The sequence below is a fragment of the Oncorhynchus gorbuscha genome, linkage group LG12, assembly GCF_021184085.1.
Source record: "Oncorhynchus gorbuscha isolate QuinsamMale2020 ecotype Even-year linkage group LG12, OgorEven_v1.0, whole genome shotgun sequence".
Taxonomy (NCBI): domain Eukaryota; kingdom Metazoa; phylum Chordata; class Actinopteri; order Salmoniformes; family Salmonidae; genus Oncorhynchus; species Oncorhynchus gorbuscha.
In genome coordinates this window covers 27,513,287-27,527,809 of record NC_060184.1, presented here as the reverse complement: position 1 = coordinate 27,527,809, position 14,523 = coordinate 27,513,287, and positions in this window count along the sequence as shown.

Here is a 14,523-nt window from a genome sequence, read left to right as displayed (position 1 = left end):
ACCTGTTCTAATGCATGCTCTCTCTCTCTCTCTGTGTGTGTGTCGGGGTATGGATGTGAGTACGCATCCTCATGATGATTTCAAAGTTGCCCTTCCCTGATCTAGACAAAAGGTCAGAAGACAGGCGAGCTATGCCATAAACACACACACACACACACACACACACACACACACACACACACACACACACACACACACACACGCAGAGGTGGGCTGTTTTTAGGAAAGACTAGATTTGTGACTATCTGATGATTGCTGTATAGAACTATCTATAATCATTGGATATACTGGATATACTAATTTTAACAGAACTACTTTTAAATGTTCTGCTCTTCACCAGAGCAGATATCCTCTATTGATCCTTATCATAGCAAGCTTTGGGCCGTGGATGATCAACACTATGTGATATTGCTGCTGAGGTTTGATATAGATCTGAGAGTGGATATGCTGAAAAATAAGTTGTGGGAAAGGCACTTTCTTGCTCCATACGCCTTTTGACTTCAATGGAAATTAGTGATGGTAACTGAGATGTTTGTATGGCCAGCAGAAGTCTGGATTTGCATCCATCAGAGCAGAGGCATATCTTGGTGACACGTAGGCTGATTCAGTGTGTGCGTCTGCACGTGCCAGTGTGCTCGTGCGTGCGTGGGTGTGTGTCCACGTGTGTGTGTGTGTGTGTGTGCGTGTGTGTGCGTGTGCCAGTGTGCGTGTGCATGCGGGGGGCGCGTGGGTGTGTGTGTGTGTGTGTGTATGTGTGTGTGTGTGTCCTGCGGCTTGCTGAGACACAGATGCTGGGCTCTCAGTCAGAGTGCTAATTAGCACCGATCTGTTTCTCCTCGGCACTGAAATGACCTTCATCACTGTTCCCTCAATCAGTGCTACTGTATACACTGGAGTTTACACAAACACACGCACACACAAAACACCATAATGCTCTGCATAGAAAGCACACCACTAATATCACACTCTCTCTCTCTCACACACACACACACACACACACACACACACACACACACACACACACACACACACGCACAGCTTCTCTCAGCAGGAGCACAGTGGGTCATACGCCACTCCTTTCCAAGAAGATGCCAATTCTCATTGTTCCTGACCTTTCCTGATAACCTGTTCTGGATCCTAATAAAATACTAAAACTTCTAAGAAAAGCAGCACCTCTGAAATAAGACACTGGCTCATAACTGTGGACCTCTGTCAGGTTGTTCTCGGCTTGTATTCAGATTGACTACAGCATGATACCACTTGTTCACCGTCTGTGGAATGGCTCACCATGTCTGTGCTCGCTTGCTTTTCTATATCCTTATCTCCCACCTGTTCTAACGCATGCTCTCTTTCTCTCCCCCTCTCTCTCTCTCTCTTTCTATCTCTCGCTCTCTATCTCACACACACAATGTACTACTCAGCCCTACAAGTCCATGGACACAAAAATGTATGTTAGTGGTCTTTCCACACGCACCACGGCTCTCCGGTGTTATGTCATAACATGCATTCCCCTTCAGTATCTCTACATGGCCTATATGTGGGGTTCCCACAGTGATGATGAATGTGATAGCTGTCGTGTATCAGGCTGTATTTCTGTGGAACAGGGCTAGCCTGTGTCTGGTAGCCCATGGCTGTCCCTCTACATCAGGTATGTCAGCATGCCCACAGCCTGGACCCTACCACTGCCACTGAAGGCTGGCCAACACAGGGCTCCAGCACAGCCATGGAGCTACACACACATAGAGTAGAGAGGCACACACCCACATACACAACCACATACTGCACACATACTCAGCCCCCCTGATGTTAACCATACAATAACCTCACACAAACACACACACACACACACACACACACACACACACACACACACACACACACACACACACACACACACACACACACACACACACACACACACACACACACACACACACACACACACACACACACACATTCATCTGTTAAACACACTCAAACACACTCAGACACCGTATACACATACTCAGTCTCTCATGTACACACACACACACACACACACACACACACACACACACACACACACACACACACACACACACACACACACACACACACACACACACACACACACACACACACACACACACACACACACACACACACACACACACACACACACACACACACACACACACACACACACACACCATACAGAGAAACTAACACACACTTTCTGCACGCAACACACTCAAACACACCACACCCTGTGTACTGGGGGAGCCAATGCGAGGGGGCTGTGTTTACTCGTAAACAAATCTATTAACAAAGAAGCCGCGGGCTGCTTCAGACGGAGGACCTCCTAAAATAGCCGAGCTCCTGTGTGACTACTGGGATGACTCCAGCTTCTGCCTGCCTTCTGCATGCTACAGCTAGCTAGCTACATCCGGCCCACCGTCTGCAAGTGGAGTGTGTTCAAATACTCACGGGAGTCCTGCTGTGGTCCTGGGAGAGGAGAGGAGAGGAGAGGAGAGGAGAGGAGAGGAGAGGAGAGGAGAGGAGAGGAGAGGAGAGGAGAGGAGAGGAGAGGAGAGGAGAGGAGAGGCTAGGAGAGGAGAGGAGAGGAGAGGAGAGGAGAGGGGTATTCTCTCACAGGCTGTTGGTTTAACATTCTGGCAGCAGTTTGACTTATTTTTACATGTCTACAGATAGGAGCTGTTTAAATGTTGTTGCTATTTATATACAGTAGTTCTGTACTGTATGTCCCCCGTTCTTGCTTTGAGCTCTTTGGAAATGGAGGAACAAATAGGCAGGGACAGGGTATCTAACGTAACATAAGGTTATAGGCAGGGACAGGGTATCTAACGTAACATAAGGTTATAGGCAGGGACAGGGTATCTAACGTAACATAAGGTTATAGGCAGGGACAGGGTATCTAACGTAACATAAGGTTATAGGCAGGGACAGGGTATCTAACGTAACATAAGGTTATAGGCAGGGACAGGGTATCTAACGTAACATAAGGTTATAGGCAGGGACAGCGTATCTAACGTAACATAAGGTTATAGGCAGTGACAGGGTATCTAACGTAACATAAGGTTATAGGCAGTGACAGGGTATCTAACGTAACATAAGGTTATAGGCAGGGACAGGGTATCTAACGTAACATAAGGTTATAGGCAGGGACAGGGTATCTAACGTAACATAAGGTTATAGGCAGGGACAGGGTATCTAACGTAACATAAGGTTATAGGCAGGGACAGGGTATCTAACGTAACATAAGGTTATAGGCAGGGACAGGGTATCTAACGTAACATAAGGTTATAGGCAGGGACAGGGTATCTAACGTAACATAAGGTTATAGGCAGTGACAGGGTATCTAACGTAACATAAGGTTATAGGCAGGGACAGGGTATCTAACGTAACATAAGGTTATAGGCAGTGACAGGGTGTCACGCCCTGGTCGAAGTATTTTGTGTTTATCTTCATTTATTTGGTCAGGCCAGGGTGTGGCATGGGTTTTTGTATGTGGTGTGTATGTATTGGGATTGTAGCTTAGTGGGGTGTTCTAGTTAGGTCTATGGCTGTCTGAAGTGGTTCTCAATCAGAGGCAGGTGTTTATCGTTGTCTCTGATTGGGAACCATATTTAGGCAGCCATATTCTTTGAGTGTTTCGTGGGTGATTGTCCTTAGTGTTCTTGTTCCTGTCGATGTGTTAGTATACACAAGTATAGGCTGTTTCGGTTTTCGTTACGTTTATTGTTTTTTGTAGTGTTTGTATTTAGATTCATGTTACGTTTGTTTATTAAATTATGGATCGCAATCTACACGCTGCATTTTGGTCCGACTCTCCTTCACCACAAGAGAACAGTTACAGAATCACCCACCACAAACGGACCAAGCAGCGTGTCAACAGGCAGGAGCCACAGGAGAAGCAACAAAGGCAGCAACAAATCAAATCAAATCGAATTTATTTATATAGCCCTTCGTACATCAGCTGATATCTCAAAGTGCTGTACAGAAACCCAGCCTAAAACCCCAAACAGCAAACAATGCAGGTGTAAAAGCACGGTGGCTAGGAAAAACTCCCTAGAAAGGCCAAAACCTAGGAAGAAACCTAGAGAGGAACCGGGCTATGTGGGGTGGCCAGTCCTCTTCTGGCTGTGCCGGGTAGAGATTATAACAGAACATGACCAAGATGTTCAAATGTTCATAAATGACCAGCATGGTCAAATAATAATAAGGCAGAACAGTTGAAACTGGAGCAGCAGCACAGTCAGGTGGACTGGGGACAGCAAGGAGCCATCATGTCAGGTAGTCCTGGGGCACGGTCCTAGGGCTCAGGTCCTCCGAGAGAGAGAAAGAGAGAATTAGAGAGAGCATATGTGGGGTGGCCAGTCCTCTTCTGGCTGTGCCGGGTGGAGATTATAACAGAACGTGGCCAAGATGTTCAAATGTTCATAAATGACCAGCATGGTTGAATAATAGTAAGGCAGAACAGTTGAAACTGGAGCAGGAGCATGGCCAGGTGGACTGGGGACAGCAAGGAGTCCTCATGTCAGGTAGTCCTGGGACATGGTCCTAGGGCCCAGGCCAGTTGAAACTGGAGCAGCAGCATGGCCAGGTGGACTGGGGACAGCAAGGAGTCATCATGTCAGGTAGTCCTGGGGCATGGTCCTAGGGCTCAGGTCCTCCGAGAGAGAGAAAGAAAGAGAGAAGGAGAGAATTAGAGAACGCACACTTAGATTCACACAGGACACCTGAATAGGACAGGAGAAGTACTCCAGATAAACAAACTGACCCTAGCCCCCCGACACATAAACTACTGCAGCATAAATACTGGAGGCTGAGACAGGAGGGGTCAGGAGACACTGTGGCCCCATCCGAGGACACCCCCGGACAGGGCCAAACAGGAAGGATATAACCCCACCCACTTTGCCAAAGCACAGCCCCCACACCACTAGAGGGAAATCTTCAACCACCAACTTACCATCCTGAGACAAGGCCGAGTATAGCCCACAAAGATCTCCGACAGCGGCGCAATGAGGATTGGACATGGGACGATATATTGGATGGCAAGGGTTGCTACACATGGGAGGAGATCCTGGCGGGAAGGGATCGCCTTCCATGGGAACAGGTGGAGGCAGCGAGGAGAGCAGAGGCAGCCGGAGAGAGGAGCCGGCGATATGAGGGAACGTGGTTGGCAAGGAAGCCCGAGAGTCAGCAGCAAAAATTTATTGGGGGGAGGCTCACAGGGAATAGGGCTACGCCAGGTAGGAGACCTGTGCAAACTCCCTGTGCTTACCGGGGGGCTAGAGAGACCGGGCAGGCACCGTGTTATGCAGTGGTGCGCACGGTGTCCCCAGTGCGGGTGCATAGCCCGGTGCGGTATATTCCAGCTCCTCGTATCGGCTGGGCTAGAGTGGGCATCGAGCCAGGTAAGGTTGGGCAGGCTTGGTGCTCAAGAGCTCCAGTGTGCCTGCACTGTCCGGTCTATCCAGTACCACCTCCACACCCCAGCCCTCCGGTAGCAGCTCCCTGCACCAGGCTTCCTGTGCATGTCCTCGGTCTACTACCACCAGTACCAGCACCACGCATCAGGCCTACAGTGCGCCTCGCCTCTCCAGCGCTGTCGGAGCCTTTCTCCTCTACTGCGCTGCTGGAGTCTCCTGCCTGTTCAGCGCAGCCAGAGCTGCCAGCCTGCATGAAGCAGCCAGAGCTGTCAGTCTGCATGAACCAGCCAGAGCTGCCAGTCTGCATGAAGCAGCCAGAGCTGCCAGTCTGCATGATGAAGCAGCCAGAGCTGTCAGTCTGCATGAAGCAGCCAGAGCTGTCAGTCTGCATGGAGCAGCCAGAGCTGTCAGTCTGCGAGGAGCTGTCAGTCTGCAAGGAGCTGTCAGTCTACATGGAGCAGCCAGAGCTGTCAGTCTGCAAGGAGCTGCCAGTCTGCAAGGAGCTGCCAGTCTGCAAGGAGCTGTCAGTCTGTAAGGAGCTGTCAGTCTGCAAGGAGCTGCCAGTCTGCACGGAGCCACCAGAGCTGCCAGTCTGTAAGAAGCCGCCAGAGCTGTCAGCCTACATGGAGCAGCCAGAGCCGCCAGTCAGCGTTGAGCAGCCAGAGCCTAGGCAGGGACAGGGTATCTAACGTAACATAAGGTTATAGGCAGGGACAGCGTATCTAACGTAACATAAGGTTATAGGCAGGGACAGGGTATCTAACGTAACATAAGGTTATAGGCAGGGACAGGGTATCTAACGTAACATAAGGTTATAGGCAGGGACAGGGTATCTAACGTAACATAAGGTTATAGGCAGGGACAGCGTATCTAACGTAACATAAGGTTATAGGCAGGGACAGGGTATCTAACGTAACATAAGGTTATAGGCAGTGACAGGGTATCTAACGTAACATAAGGTTATAGGCAGTGACAGGGTATCTAACGTAACATAAGGTTATAGGCAGGGACAGGGTATCTAACATAACATAAGGTTATAGGCAGTGACAGGGTATCTAACGTAACATAAGGTTATAGGCAGGGACAGGGTATCTAACGTAACATAAGGTTATAGGCAGGGACAGGGTATCTAACGTAACATAAGGTTATAGGCAGGGACAGGGTATCTAACGTAACATAAGGTTATAGGCAGGGACAGGGTATCTAACGTAACATAAGGTTATAGGCAGTGACAGGGTATCTAACGTAAACATAAGGGTAGAGACAGGGACAGGGTATCAAATGTAAACATAAGGGTAGAGGCAGGGACAGGGTATATAATGTAAAGATAAGGGTAGAGGCAGGGACAGGGTATATAATGTAAACATAAGGGTAGAGGCAGAGACAGGGTATATAATGTAAAGATAAGGGTAGGGGCAGGGACAGGGTATATAATGTAAAGATAAGGGTAGAGTCAGGGACAGGGTATATAATGTAAACATAAGGGTAGAGTCAGGGACAGGGTATATAATGTAAACATAAGGGTAGAGGCAGAGACAGGGTATATTATGTAAACATAAGGGTAGAGGCAGTGCCTGGGCATCTAATGTAAACATTGCAGGGACAGGCTATATAATGTAAACATAAGGGTATATGCAGTGACAGGGTATCTAATGTAAACATAAGGGTAGAGGCAGCGACAGGTCGTTCAATTTTTATATTTTTTATTTTTTATTTCACCTTTATTTAACCAGGTAGGAAAGTTGAGAACAAGTTCTCATTTACAATTGTGACCTGGTCAACAACACAGAGTTACACATGGAGTAAAACAAACATACAGTCAATAATACAGCCGAAAAATAAGTCTATATACGATGTGAGCAAATGAGGTGAGATAAGGGCCATGGTGGTGAAGTAAATACAATATAGCAAGTAAAACACTGGAATTGTAGATTTGCAGTGGAAGAATGTGCAAAGTAGAAATAAAAATAATGGGGTGCAAAGGAGCAAAATAAATAAATACAGTAGGGAAAGAGGTAGTTGTTTTGGCTAAATTATAGATGGGCTATGTACAGATGCAGTAATCTGTGAGCTGCCCTGACAGCTGGTGCTTAAAGCTAGTGAGGGAGATGTGTTTCCAGTTTCAGAGATTTTTGTAGTTTGTTCCAGTCATTGGCAGCAGAGAACTGGAAGGAGAGGCGGCCAAAGGAAGAATTGGTTTTGGGGGTGACCAGAGAGAACCTGCTGGTGCGTGTACTACAGGTGGGTGCTGCTATGGTGACCAGCGAGCTGAGATAAGGGGGGACTTTACCTAGCAGGGTCTTGTAGATGACCTGGAGCCAGTGGGTTTGGCGACGAGTATGAAGCGAGGGCCAGCCAACGAGAGTGTACAGGTCACAGTGGTGGGTAGCATGTGGGGCTTTGGTGACAAAACGGATGGCACTGTGAAAGACTGCATCCAATTTATTGAGTAGGGTATTGGAGGCTATTTTGCAAATGACATCGCCGAAGTCGAGGATCGGTAGGATGGTCAGTTTTATGAGGGTATGTTTGGCAGCATGAGTGAAGGATGCTTTGTTGCGAAATAGGAAGCCAATTCTGTATTTAACTTTGGATTGGAGATGTTTGATGTGAGTCTGGAAGGAGAGTTTACAGTCTAACCAGACACCTAGGTATTTGTAGTAAAACCGTCCAGAGTAGTGATGCTGGACAGGCGGGCAGGTGCAGGCAGCGATCGGTTGAAGAGCGTGCATTTGGTTTTACTTGCATTTAAGAGCAGTTGGAGGCCACGGAAGGAGAGATGTATGGCATTGAAGCTCGTCTGGAGGGTTGTTAACACAGTGTCCAAAGAAGGGCCAGAAGTATACAGAATGGTGTCGTCTCTGCATAGAGGTGGATCAGAGACTCACCAGCAGCAAGAGTGACATCACTGATGTATACAGAGAAGAGAATCGGACCAAGAATTTAACCCTGTGGCACCCCCATAGAGACTGACAGAGGCCTGGACAACAGGCCCTCCGATTTGACACACTGAACTCTATCAGAGAAGTAGTTGGTGAACCGGGCGAGACAATCATTTGAGAAACCAAGGCTATTGAGTCTACCGATGAGGATGTGGTGATTGACAGAGTCGAAAGCCTTGGCCAGGTCAATGAATACGGCTGCACAGTATTGTTTCTTATCGATGGCGGTTAAGATATAATTTAGGACCTTGAGCGTGGCTGAGGTGCACCCATGACCAGCTCTGAAACCAGATTGCATAGCGGAGAAGGTATGTTGGGATTTGAAATGGTCGGTAATCTGTTTGTAGACTTGGCTTTCGAAGTCCTTAAAAAGGCAGATATAGGTCTGTAGCAGTTTGGGTCAAGAGTGTCACCCCCTTTGAAGAGGGGGATGACCGCAACTGCTTTCCAATCTTCAGATCTCCAATCTCAGACGACACAAAGGAGAGGTTGAACAGGCTAGTAATAGGGGTTGCAACAATTTCTGCAGATCATTTAGAAAGAAAGGGTCCAGATTGTCTAGCTGATTTGTAGAGTTCCAGATTTTGCAGCTCCTTCAGATCAGCTGACTGGATTTGGGAGAAGGAGAAATGGGGAAGGCTTGGGCAAGTTGCTGTGAGGGGTACAGTGCTGTTGACCGGGGTAGGGGTAGCCAGGTGGAAAGCATGGCCAGCCGTAGAAAAATGCTTATTGAAATTCTCAATTCTTGTGGATATATCGGTGGTGACAGAGTTTTCTAACCTAACAATGCAATCATAAGGACAGTCATGCAGGTATAATAGGGCATTCTGGACTAGGTTTGAACCCAGAAACATGATTTGGCTTATTGCTCTCAAACACATAAAATGACACCCCATTCCCCTCTCTCATTATCCCCCCATTGGCTGTTTCGTACCATGTTAACCTCTGCAGGACATATCTGTTTACTGAGGGATAAAGCCACTAAAACAATGAAAGATGGAGCGGATGGAGCCTGTAAAACCCTACAGCAGCTGTCGGCAAAAGGCATCCCACGGGCCAAAACAGGGAATTAGAAAAAAAATATTGTATTCCCACAAATAAGAAAAAAGACATACAGTGCATTCGGAAAGTATTCAGACCCCTTGACTTTTTCAAATGTTTGTTACATTACAGCTTTATTCTAAAATGTTTTTTTTTATTCTACACAAAATACCCCACAATGACAAAGTGGAAACAGGTTTTTAGACCTTTTGCAATTGTATAAAAATTTTCAAACAGAAATACATCATTTACATAAGTATTCAGACCATTTGCTATGAGACTCTGTGCATACTGTCTTACATTTTTTATTGTATTTAACTAGGCAAGTCAGTTAAGAACAAATTCTTATTTTCAATGACGGCCTAGGAACAGTGGGTTAACTGCCTGTTCAGGGGCAGAATGACAGATTTGTACCTTGTCAGCTCGGGGATTGTGAACTTGCAACCTTTCGGGTTATAGTCCAACACTCTAACCACTAGGCTACCCTGCCGCCCCACATTGATCATCCTTGAGATGTTTCTACAACTTGACTGGAGTACATCTGTGGTAAATTCAATTGATTGGACATGATTTGGAAAGGCACACAACTGTCTATACAGAACAGAAACCAAGACATGAGGTCGAAGGAATTGTCCGTAAAGCTCCGAGACAGGATTGTGTCGAGCACAGATCTGGGGAAGGGTACCAAAAGAATTCTGCAGCGTTGAAAGTCCCAAAGAACACAGTGACCTCCATCATTCTTACATGGAAGAAGTTTGGAACCACCAAGACCCTTCCTAGAACTGGCCGCCCGGCCAAACTGAGCAATCAGGGGAGAAGGACCTTGGTCAGGGAGGTGACCAAGAATCCGATGGTCACTCTGACAGAGCTCCAGAGTTCCTCTGTTGAGATGGGAGAATCTTCCAGAAGGACAACCATCTCTGCAGCATTTCACAAATCAGACCGTTATGGTAGAGTGGCCAGACGGAAGCCACATCATCTCAGTAAAAGGCACATGACATCCTGCTTGGAGTTTGCCAAAAGGCACCTAAAGACTCTCAGACCATAATAAACAAGATTCTCTGGTCTGATGAAACCAAGATTGATCTATTTGGCCTGAATACCAAGTGTCACGTCTGGAGGAAACCTGGCACCATCCCTAGGGTGAATCAAGGTGATGGCAGCAACATGCTGTGGGGATGTTTTTAAGCAGCAGAGACTGGGAGACTAGTCAGGAACGAGGGAATGAAGAACGGAGCAAAGTACTGAGAGACCCATAATGAAAACATGCTCCAGAGCGCTCAGGACCTTTGACTGGGGTGAAGGTTCACCTTCCAACAGGACAACAACCCTAAGTATACAGCCAAAACAATGCAGGAGTGACAAGTCTTTAAATGTCCTTGAGTGGCCCAGCTAGAGCCCGGACTTGAACCCAATCGAACATCTCTGGAAACACCTGAAAATAGCTGTGCAGCGACGCTCCCCATCCAACCTGACAGAGTTTGAGAAGATCTGCAGAGAAGAATGGGAAAAACTCCCCAAATACAGTTTTGCCAAGCTTGTAACATCATACTCAAGAAGGCTGTACTCGAGGCTGTAAACGCTGCCATAAGTGCTTCAACAAAGTGCTGAGTAAATGGTCTGAATAATTGTATTTTTTATTTTGCAAAGATGTATAAAAATCTGTTTTTGTTTTGTTATTATGGGATATTGTGTGTAGATTGCTGAGGGAAGAACCTATTTAATCCATTTTCGAATAACAAAATGTGGAAAATGTCCAGGGGTCTGAAAACTTTCCCGAATGCACAGTATGTTATCGTGTGAAGTAATCAAGGAATGTAATCTTTTTGGACATAATTGTGTTCAATTTGCAGAACACAAATGATTATAATTATGTTCTGTTATTATAAATGTGTTTGCGTGTCTGTGCGTCTGTGTGTGCGTGCATGTCTGTGTGTGTGTAATGAGTCAATGGCAGTCAGAGACTGGCTCCTGCCTCTTTCCTTTCCGTGTTTCTATGTCTGAAGGGATTAAAGCCTTTGCCAGACCACATCATTTCCACAAGCACTCCTTATTCTCCAGCCTGTTTGCTGCACAACATCCAGCAGGAAGGAAGGGCTTAGCTTTCAATTAGGTCAAATGGTCTTCATGCAAACAATGGAAGACTTATGCACCAAGATGTTCACTTCACTGTCACTTTTTTACATTCAGAATTTTTCATAAACTCTGTTTTACGTGTTACTCCATTGACTAGAGACACTTTTTCCTAGATTCCTCAAATAGCCTCAATATGTGAAGGTCTTAATGCAGTTTTGTGTGTGTGTGTGTGTGTGTGTGTGTGTGTGTGTGTGTGTGTGTGTGTGTGTGTGTGTGTGTGTGTGTGTGTGTGTGTGTGTGTGTGTGTGTGTGTGTGTGTGTGTGTGTGTGTGTGTGTGTGTGTGTGTGTGTGTGTGTGTGTGTGTGTGTGTGTGTGTGTGTTGTCCTAGACTTCACACTTGACAGAGTGAGTGTAAAATGCAGCCTCTGGGGAGGCTAAAATAGCCTGGGTGAGAAGAGAACACAGGCTCTGCAGCCAGCTCAGCACTGATGCTTACTGCTTATGCATGGGTTGTTTATTCTCCTTTATTCTTTATTCTCCCCCTCCTCCCTCCCCCATCCTCCCTCTGTCCTCCTTCGCTTCATCCTCTCTCCTTTCATCCTCCCTCCCTCCAACCTCCCCTCTTTCCTCCATTCTCCCTTTATATTCCATCCTCCCTCCATCCTCTATCCTTCTTAGTCTGTTCCATCTTCCTCAGCAGATCTGTCCATGGTGGAGGAAAAAGGAGTTCCCAAACCCCCACATCAGGAACTATAAATGGCTTCTTAGACCAAATGTGACCTACAGGGTCGATATCGGTTTTCTGTAACAAAATTTGACATTTGTTTTTTTACATTTGATAAAAGTAGAGACTCAGAGCTAGAAAAGAGTATATCATACACTACAGTTGAGGTACAATGGGAAAGTAATTCTGCTTTGAAAGTTGTTAAACTTGTAACCTCACTTTTGAGAAAATGAGCCTGGAATGTTTTGGTACACCTACCAGAGAGCTCTTCTTTGTCCACACCCATTCAGCATCGTTCACACCCTCTTAAGCCTTAGCCCCATCCATCTCTTTAAGGATTCACATGTGAGGCCCTGTACTAAACAGCCAAAGATTTCAAGACTAAAAGCTGGTTGTCGCAGTGACAACATTTTATTGTCGTCCAACATCAAACTTGTCATTGTCGTTATGAAAAAGTATAAACACAAAAACCTACAGGCTGCATTACAGCCTTGTGGTCCAAAATAGCATAACTAGTGTATTTTATCACTAATAAACCCACCCGTTTAAAAATAAATGTAGTATATGTCAATCTAGCAAAATATGCAACTAAAATCAACTTTCTAAACAATGGTTGTTTCTAGCTTGTTAGCTAGCTAGCTAATGTTAAGTTAGCTTGCTAGCCAGATCAAATAATGACCATATCATATAGCTGACAATGTCGTCACTTGTCATTTGTCTTCATTATTACAAGAAAATAGACTCACAACAAGATAATTATTTACAAGTTAATGGTGAGTCAATTACAGAAAATAGCTTACGGTTGTGAGTGTGACAAAATAAAAGCAGGGCATTCGACCATAGAATTTTAAGAACTCAGAGACTGTCTTGTTGGCCTAACATTATATCCTAATTATACTTTGGTGCAGGTCATGTTGTTCATATTACCGTCTCTGGTAAACACATACTATATCAAATAAAATCAAAGTTTATTTGTCACATGCACAGGATACAGAAGGTGTAGCGAAATGGTTACTTGCATAGTGGAGTCCTTTTAAAAAAATGTTTTTTTACATGTTGCTAGATAATTAATTAACCTTAATCCCAACTCATAACGTTACTACCCTGCATGAATCTGCAGGTAGCTAACCAACCAGGATCAATGTTAACTAGCTAGCTAACAATAGGCTACAACTAGCAATTACTACACCTAATGTTAGCTAGCGAGACAGCCAGCTAACGTTAGCTAGCTAGCTAACAGTAAACTTTAACTTGAAATGAAAATGACTTTGTGACAAAATTAGAAACTTATAATATCTGAAAATGTAGCTAGCTAGACTATCTTACCCGTATTCATGGACGGACACTTCCCCCTCTCTGTCACAGATGCCATGGTTGCCCTTAGTTTGAAAATGTAATCTGGAGACAGGTGTTTTATACAACAGCCTTCTGTGTGTTCTCTTTTCAACTCTACATATTTGCAATCAAACGCCAGAGATTTCTTCATCTCCTTAGCTATCATAATCTAATTCACGAGGCATTACACTGATTTCAAAACTCGGTCCTCCAGAAAGTGGAGAGCAACACTTTTTCAGTTCTACTAAGTGATATCTTTCAAAACAGCAGCATTATAAAGGATTATCTACATATACTGAACAGCTCATGTTATAGACAGAAGCATGCAGACCAATCCAAACTCATCTCTTGGCATGTCCAACCCATCCATTATCTCAGCCAATCGTGGTTAGCGGGAAGGTTCCTGTCTTTTTCCACGTCTAAACCAACTAGGCTCATCATTTAACAATTTTATTAATATTTACAGATGGCATACAAATTTGTTATTGAGGCACATGAAATTGCAAATGTTCCAGAAAGCATTTCTGCCAAAAAAAGCATTTTGATTTAAAAAAAAGTTTACGTTTAAATGCCTCTCCTGTGATGTAGTGACACATGACATTTTCCTGAAAGTTTCAGTTTCCTGAAACGAGTCACAAATGTTATGACAGGGTGGAGAGGCATTACTGTAGTGATTCTAGTTCTTGAAAAGTATCTCAATTGATCACCCTGGAGCCCTTTTCTTTGCTTGGTCCCCTAAAGGGAGAAGCGGTTTGAGCGTGGAGTTTTTACAGACGATAGCTGCTGACCTTGCATGGCCTATTGTTCTGAACCACGGCACTCAGAGCCAAAGCCTGTATTTTCACTGTGCTTTCTCATTCATGTATGCACCAAACAGCATTGCTGATGTGATGTTTGACTCTCCTGTTGAGTGTATAATGAGAGTGCTCTGTAGTCCTGTTATTACCTGTGACACCCACTGTAGTGAAAATA